Below are 761 nucleotides of genomic sequence, written 5' to 3'. Positions count from 1 at the left end.
AATACTGTATGACAATGATAATTCAGAGACACGTGAAAAACTAGTAGAAGACATCACACAAATAAAATTATTAAAAATTAGCAATGATGATTAAAACTTCGAAGAAAAGAAAGAAGATCCTTTTGTTTATACAAGTAAAACAAAATAAGAAACAAAATAAGAAATAAATAATATATGCATGAAAACTATGATTCGATTCATACATAAATTGATATTTTTTAAAATAAATTATTTCTTCTGAAGAAAAAATCCTAAAATCGATATTTTCTCAAAACAGAATATGATCAATCGTCTTAATCATCAACCACCGATCACAATAATTGTAATTAACAAATTGAAAACCAATTTTTTTTTTTTTTTTGCCTGAAACAAAATCTCATCTCTTCGTTGCAAGAAAATAAACATTCGTGAGCAATGAGACAGACAACAAACGGAAACGCGATCAAAAGTTTCCGGAGGAAAGAGTAACCCTCCCCTTCTCCCCCCCTCTCTCATGTCCATTTGTTCATATCAGACTTGTTCCCCGACTTGTGATAAGTTTGCCGGTCCCCAAGTTTTGCGAAGGAACTTCCATCTCTCCTCCGTTACTTTTCTTCCGTTCACCGGTTTATCCCCAAGTGCAGGTGGACACCAAGTATTCCCCTATTTTTTCCACTTAATTCTTCGGACACTTGGCCGTTTAGTCTTCCTCCAGACTTTTCTTTTCAGGGTAGGGGCCACGCGAAACGTTCGTCCCATCCACGATCCTTAAATGTTTTCTC

Source organism: Apis dorsata, unplaced genomic scaffold (assembly GCF_000469605.1).
Source record: "Apis dorsata unplaced genomic scaffold, Apis dorsata 1.3 scaffold_196, whole genome shotgun sequence".
NCBI lineage: Eukaryota > Metazoa > Arthropoda > Insecta > Hymenoptera > Apidae > Apis > Apis dorsata.
This window is presented reverse-complemented; position numbering follows the sequence as displayed.